This window comes from Apodemus sylvaticus, chromosome 11 (assembly GCF_947179515.1).
Source record: "Apodemus sylvaticus chromosome 11, mApoSyl1.1, whole genome shotgun sequence".
In the NCBI taxonomy this organism is placed as follows: domain Eukaryota; kingdom Metazoa; phylum Chordata; class Mammalia; order Rodentia; family Muridae; genus Apodemus; species Apodemus sylvaticus.
In genome coordinates, this window is record NC_067482.1 from 89,631,037 (window position 1) to 89,638,752 (window position 7,716).

Below are 7,716 nucleotides of genomic sequence, written 5' to 3' on the forward strand. Positions count from 1 at the left end.
AGAGAACAAACAGACAAACAAAAACAAAAAAACAAAACAAGAAAACAAAACTCAAAAACTGCTGGCAAGGATCTTTAGAAAAAAGAATGCTCATGCACTATCAGTGGGAGTAAAATTAGTGAAGATTTCTAGTTCTGAACAACTAGAAAAAGATCTACTCTATGGCCTAGCTATACCATTCCTAGACATATATCCATAGGACTGTAATTTTCATTAAGGAGATTCAAGTTTATTCATGTTCCTTGCTATTCTACTTACAGTAGCCAGGTTACTAAAACAGCTGATATATGGATCAAATGGTGAGTGGAAAATAAATATATGGTACCTGTACACAGTGGAATATCATTCAATTTTAAATAAAAATTAAGGGTCACTTGGTTCAAAGAGAATTTAAAGAACTTTAATAAAAACCAGAAAAGTAAAACCCAGACAGACTTTGAAAGAAAATATTAAACATAGCTATTAAGGGTATAAGTTTGATTAAGTGTGCTGAATGTTTGCTTGCTTATCATTTCAAATCATTTGTTCAATTGCTGTCACCAAGAGAAACACATATAAATTAGTTTTGAGAATTAATATGAAGTGTGCTTTGTTTAAAAATCTATTTTATCTCAGGTTTTTAAAAAACAGGTCTAGCATCAAGTTTATTTGTAAAAAATAGCATAGGACACTGGTCCTCTGCAAACAGTGTGTGGGTAAGTGTGACAGCAGTCCATCTGTCTTCACACTGACAGGAGCCTCTAGGGGCCTTCATAGGGGCCTGGGCAACTTTGGGAGCCTGAACTGGAGCTGAAGCCAGGGCCTTAGCTGGAGCTTTGGCCTTTGCCTTGGTTTGAACCTTGGACTTTGGTTGGTAGAGCCTATGCCCCTTGGCCATGTATCTTCAAATCCGATTCCCAAGCTTGGTGGTGAGCAATGAAAGCCAGGCGGCTGAGTTTGTGGATGGGGCCCTTTGGCATCTTGGGCTTGATTGCCTGAGGATTCACAAGGGCCTTGATGGCCTCTGCAAGTGCACTCACTGCCTTTGCATTGTTGGTCTGCATCTTCTTCAGGCCTTTCTTGTGCTTCTTGGCAAAGAGGATGTTTCTCAGGAACTTGGGGTCAACCACTTTAAGAGATTGGTATCTTTGTAACCAGGGTTTCTTGATGCCATTTCTATGCCATTTGCGGGACTGGTTGTGTGTGGTGTGGTTCTTGGACTTGGCCATGTCTGCACGATAATCTGCGGCTCCCACAGTTCCTGGAAGAGGAAGAGAAAGAGCTTTACCTCAGTTTTATTTGATTCCAAGGTAACTTTATATTTAAATCCAAATTTCCTTTGAAGTTGAATATTCATGTTAGAGTTAATTCGTTATCTTTCCAAGTAATTTGTGCTCTTGGTTATGTTTCTAGAATTAAATGATAAACATGATAGAGAAACAAAATACTATTCTCATAAAAACAACCAGACTGGACTCATCTACATAAAGAAAAGTCAATATAATTTAAATAAAAATATTTAAAATCATTCTAAAGCATTCTCACTTTGTAACCATGTCCTATACATTTCCTTGTACCCTAGATAAACACAGCTTTCACTCTTCATCAAAATGATATTCTTTTTTTTTTCAGAAGGAGACCATTACAGAATGATACAATTGGTCAAAATGTAGACAATGGATTGTGTGATGTCCAGCAATGGCTTACATATCTACAATAGATTCCTTAAATGGAATTCTCACTGTATAACAGAAATAGTAATGCTGAAAGATCCTAAGAGCTAGAAAACTGGCAAGTCATGTCACTAATATGCATGGTTGCTTTCATAGGGCCAGACAGAGAATAACACTGATTTGATATCCCTAAAGGGAAGGAGGAAATAAATTGCTTATAAATTGCTAACAGTAGATGAGATATAGGCAATTAATAGACAGAGAAAAAAGAATATGTCTTAAAATATTCAGTCTCAAGTAATAAACCTTAAAAGCATGCATATGAGCAAGACTAAATGATCTCAGAAGTTATCTATAAATGTATATGTATGTATGATAACAATACTAAATTATTGAAAGGAAGAGTTAGGGAATGATGTAAATACAGTACTATTTTATGAAACCTTAAAGCATTAAACCTTTTAAATAGGGTACTAAACTGAGTTATCAAGTATTAGCAAATATCAATGAATGCAATTTTGTTTTCTTTTAAGAAAACTCTAAATACTATACATAAATCAAAGGCAGATACATTGTGATGCTAGTATCTATACTTATAAAAACTGTAATGCTGATTATTCAAGACTAGATGTTTATATTGAACTAATTGACATAGAGAATGGGATTGATGAATTTCTTTTTAAACAGCAAGTTATTCACAGATAAAAGAAAGTGGTAAAATTCAGAAACTTAATCCCCTAAAGATCTTCTAAAACTAAACTCCTTGATATTCTCTTCTAAAAGTTTGGAAGGTAAATAATAAATACTACAAAAATTTTTCTGTAATTTAAAATGTTTGACAGCTCATTTAATTGGTCAACCATTTATTTGTCAGCAAAGCGTAGTAAGAATATTACAATAAAGAAAGAAATTTATAAACTTAATATTTGGATGCCACAATGCTTAAATAAAATAATGCTTAAATAAAAGCATTAGAGAAGAATTACTAGAGTAGTTTAATATTTAAAGAAAATTAACATAATTTAATAACTAGCCAACAGCAGAAAATATGATCATTTCTGATGAAGCCAAATACTTTTCATAAAATTCAATAAGTGAGTGATTTAAAGAAGAGCTATTAGTGAAAGTTCATAAGACAACTTCTAAATCTGATAAAGAGTCCTTATTATGAACCAAATAGCTTATATCATTCTCAAGAGAACAATATAAATTTTCTCTGTAAGAAAAACTAGAGAAGAATAACATTGCTAGGATATTTAAGGAGTTATTTTGCTTTATCATCAATTCTGAAGTGAAGTGGAATTTCTTGACAGTAGTTCAAAAAGCAATGAAAAATCTACATCAAATATACTTGAAGAGAGGAATTTTAGGATTTCCAACAATGACAAAGAAGAATGGAAGCTGTGCTGTCTCACCTCTAATTTCCTATCTCACATTAAAATTATACTTAATTCAATAGGAAAGAGAACTAAACACAAGTGCGTAAGTTGAAAAAAAAGGAACTACAACTATACTGTTATTAGAGGGCATGATTGTGTATGCACAGACTATGAATCAACAAACCACCTCCTGGAACTAATAAGCAATTATAGTAAGGTTACAGAAAACAAGTTAATATAATCTGCTCACTGATTGCTTTTATATACAGCAGCAAAAACAAGTGAAATTGACATTAAAAACACAAAAACAGTTAAATTAATACAGAACATAAAATACTTAATAAAGAACACAATAAAACATGGTCAACATTTACATGGCAAAATAGATGAAAATTATAGGCAGAAAAATCAAATAGAAGTAAAGAAATGAATTAATGTTTCATGTTTATGGATAGGGATATTTAATATTGCTAAATGATGCTTTGTTTAGCTTTATCTATAAGTTCAATAAAATTGTATTTAGCTGTTTTATGATTAATGATCCTAAAGTTTATAAGAAGAGAAAAGACCCAGGTAGCCCACATAGTGTTGCGTCAGAAGAGTGGCATTGTACATTATCATTCACCTTCACATTTTACTAAAAAGCTATGGTGATCAAGACAGAGTGATACCAGGGGTGATCTAGTAAATGGAACATAATAGACATCTGAGAAATAATCCTATCAACATTTCAATATGTAGTGAAGCCAATTAAACAGATAAGAATTGAATTAATTGAAAAATGGATCTGGAATAGCAGTATATGTTTGTGAGAAAAAAAGTGAATCTAATCGTCCATAAAATAAACTCAAAAGCATTAATACAAAGAAACATAAAACATAAAACTTTATCTTCAGGCACTGTATTAGTTAATTTGCAACACTTGTGGGGCTGACTCTTTGTAGCTATCAGCAAGATGGACCACATAGATCATCCCAATCAATAGACAATGCACACAAGGAGGCCATGACTAACAAGGGTAGCAATAAACAGTGAACACTCTAACAAAATGCAGAAGCAGGAATATGATCCTGGGCAGTACTTCAAAGGCCCACAAGTATACTCAGCTCCAGTGAAATCTCTTCTTAATGTCTTGTAATTTGGACCTGTGATGGGTTAGGTACCACTGAAAATCTTGTCTATTTTCATTATTCTTCTTTTACTATTACAAATCTTATCTTATCTTCTATAACATTTAACAATTTATTTTTATTATCATTTGTATATAATTGTAGTATATGGCTATATAAGTGCATGTTTACACTAAAATATATAGCATGTATCCATCTCAATAACCATTTGTCTCATCTTTCCCACCACTCCACCTAACCACATTAGGATTTTTTTTCCTTAGACAGTTTCATTCATATAAACTCTTTATGAACAGCATTGTATATATCTAAATAAAATCAAGTATGCACATTTGTGTGAAAATATGTTAAATATTATGATGGCTAATTGTGAATGTCATCTGGACACATTTCTAAAAATGAACATCAGTAGAAAAGTTATGTGCATTGGATTGGCTTTTGGATATTACTATGTCATTTTCTTGACTAATATTATATTTAGAAGCATCTAGGTCACCATGAGTACTACCATCGGTAGTCTTGAACTGGTTACATTAACTATTTGTGATTTGTATTTTGAGAACTGTTTGCTCACTTCCCGAACTTATCATTTACTTTGGATGTTTGATTTCTTATTTTTCATTAAGAGTTCTGTTGTGTACTCTGAATATTAATCTTCTGTAAGAGATAAAGAAAATATTTCTCTCATTTTGCATTGTCTCCTCACATAGATAAATATTTCCTTCACTCTATCATAGTATTGATTTCATGACTAGAACTTTTTTAAAAAATCATTATGTACACCCATATATTTCCCAGCAGGCCTGCATTAACCAGAAAAAGAGCTCTGCCACCTCCCAGGTCTACTCTACCTCAGAACACAGTTCTACCAGATTCATAGACGACATACTTCAATATGGTACACCCAGGTCAATTAACAACAGAGACAACAAGATGTTCAAAGGCAAGCACAAGAAAATAATCAACAGATGCGAGTGTAATATGGCACCTTAAGAACCCAACTCTCCTTCTATAGCAAGCCATGAATATCCTAACACACCTGAAGAGCAAGATTCTGACCATAAATCTCATCTCATGGAGATGATACAGGCCTTTAAAGGAGAAATAATTTCCTTTAAAAAAGTACAAGAAAACAGAGCAAAACCGGTAGAATACATTAAAGAAGAAACAAATAATTCCCTTAAAGAAATACAGGAAAATACAGACAAACATGTGAAAGGGATGAACAAAATGGTTCAAGAACTAAAAGTGAAAGTAGAAGCAATGAAGCAACTGCACCTGGGAGATGGAAAACCTAAAACTTAGAGCAAGAACTACAGATGCAAACATCACCAACAGAAATCAAGAGGTAGAAGAGAAAATCTCAGACACAGAAGATATCATAGAACAAATTGACACAATGGTCAAAGAAAATGCCAAATATAAAAAGTTCCTAACCGAGAACATCCAGGAAATTTGGAACACAGTGAAAAGATCAAACATAAGAATAATAGGAATAGAAAATGGTGAAGATTACTAGTTCTAAATGCTAGAAAATATCTTCAAATAATCTTTAGAGGAAAACTTCCCTAGCCTAAAGAAAAAGATTGCCATAAATGTACATGAAGCCTAGCGAACAAAGAGAAAATATCTTCAAATAATCTATAGAGGAAAACTTCCCTAGCATAAAGAAAAAGATTGCCATAAATGTACATGAAGCCTAGAGAACACCAAGTAGATTCGACAAGAAAATTAAATCCTATTGCCACATAATAATCAAAACATTAAAGATGCAGAACACAGAAAATATTAAAAACTTCAGAGGAAAAAGTCTAAGTAACATATAAAGGCAGACCTATCAGTATTACACCTTACTTCTCAACAGAGATTCTAAAAACCAGAAGATTCTGGAAAGACACCATACAGAACCTAAGAAACCACAGATGCCAGCCCAGATTACTATGCCCAGCAAAACACTCAATGATCTGGGAAGGAGAAACCAAGATATTTCTTGACACAACCAAACTAGCTAAATAGTACAGAGTAAGAATTCAAATGAACAAAATCAGATATAAAAAGAGAGACATAACATCAGAAACTGATGGCTTTTAAAAAAGAAAATCTAAAATCTCTCCAGAATGCTCATGAGCTTTACATGAAATGTAGTCAAGAAAGTTGCTCTAAAAAAACTTTGATTTTCTGACCAAGTTAGAAATCCTGCTAAAAATTTTCCAAAATTAATTCTTGTGTGTATTTTTAATCAATATCAGAAAACTAGAAAAAAATCTAAAAGAGCTGTGTTATGTTAGATCTTCAGATAGCCTTCTCTCAATAGCTGCTAGAAAATATTCTGAAAAAGCTATGTTAGCTTTCTCAGTAATCCTTGGGATTTCCAGCCAAAGCCAGAAATCCTGGTAGAAAAATTTCTAGAAGAACTATAAAAAATTCTAAGTGTTGTATTCCCTCTCCATGGATTTTTCAAGCAAAATCAGAAATCTTGTTAGAAACAGTCTTAAATAGGTATATTTGTTCTCCAATGCTCTCCAGACAGCACAGGTCTTGCTAGAAAGGAATTCTAAATAAAGAACTGCTATCACTCTCTACTGTCTCATGTCATGCCAAGAAAAGCCCAGTCTTTTATTTTATTTACTTTTTATTAGATATTTTCTTTATTTACATTTCAAATGTTAACCCACTATCTCCTTCCTCCCCACCCACCCTGCTCATCAACTCACCCTCTCCTGCTTCCCTGTCCTAGCATTTCACTACACTGGGGCATCTTGCCTTCACAGGAAGAGTTTCTCTCATTGATGTCTTACAAGGCAATCCTCTACCACATATATGGCTGGAGACATGGGTCCCTCCCCATGTATATTCTTTGGTTGGTGGTTTAGTCCCTGGGAACTTTGGGGATACTAGTTTGTTGATATTTTTGTTCCTCCTATGGGGCTGCAAACCTCTCCATCTCCTTGGGTCCTTTCTTTAGTTCCTCCTTTGGGGACTCTGTACTCAGTTCATTGGTTGGTTAAAAGCATCCACCTCTGTATTTATCAGGCACTGGCACAGCCTCTCAGGAGACAGCTATATCAGGCTCCTGTCAACAAGCACTTTTTGGCATACACAATTGTGTATGGGTTTGGCAACTGTATATGGGATGGATCCCCAGGTGAGGCAGTCTCTGGATGGCCTTTCCTTCAGTCTCTGCTCCACAATTTGTCTCAGAATCTCCTCCGAAATGTATTTTATTCCCTCTTCTAATCAGTACCAGAAGTATACACACTTTGATCTTCCTGCTTCTTGCCCTTCATGTGGTCCATGATTCTATATTACCTCTTGACCATCCCACACTAATCAGCATTCTACAACCTTAGCCCCTTGACTCTTAAAAAAAGGACAGCAAGTGCATTTTTTAACACTGCAAAAGAATTCAGAGATATGACTGCCTTTTTTTGAGCTTAGCTGGGTGGGACCTTGCCGCTCCCTAAATCTCTTTTATCTCTGTCTGAGATGCTGGCTCATATTGTAGCTGTCTCTGTTTCTTTGGATCTGTGAAGCTCCTTGTACAATTCATATATT

The 7,716-nt window shown here is 34.1% G+C and overlaps 1 non-coding gene and 1 pseudogene across 1 annotated transcript; both read right to left on the reverse strand.

Annotated features, from left to right (window-relative positions):
• Nucleotides 1–619: 619 nt before the first annotated feature.
• Nucleotides 620–1,208, reverse strand: LOC127696793 (60S ribosomal protein L29-like; annotated as a pseudogene).
• A 5,315-nt stretch (nucleotides 1,209–6,523) lies between these two features.
• On the reverse strand, nucleotides 6,524–6,587 carry LOC127696870 (U7 small nuclear RNA). Its single transcript, XR_007980322.1, has one exon. It is a non-coding gene; the product is annotated as a U7 small nuclear RNA (small nuclear RNA).
• Between the last annotated feature and the right edge of the window lie 1,129 nt (nucleotides 6,588–7,716).